Genomic DNA, 218 nt, shown 5'->3' on the forward strand with positions numbered 1-218 from the left:
CCTGCCGCCGCAGCTGTCCCTGCGGAGCGCCAGGAATGAGAGGAGCTCGGGGCTGGTCCCTCGTTGGAAAGCTGAGCTGTTCCAGACCCTGCCGCTCGGCCCTGGAGTGAAACGCCTGTCAGTGCTTCTTACAGCTCCGTGCTGGGTGTCCAGGTCAGGAGAGGTGAAACCCTTTTCCTGGTGGGATGAGCACTGGCAGGAATTAGCTCGTGTGGCTG

Source organism: Chaetura pelagica, unplaced genomic scaffold, assembly GCF_000747805.2.
Source record: "Chaetura pelagica isolate M959 unplaced genomic scaffold, ChaPel_1.0 scaffold356, whole genome shotgun sequence".
NCBI lineage: Eukaryota > Metazoa > Chordata > Aves > Apodiformes > Apodidae > Chaetura > Chaetura pelagica.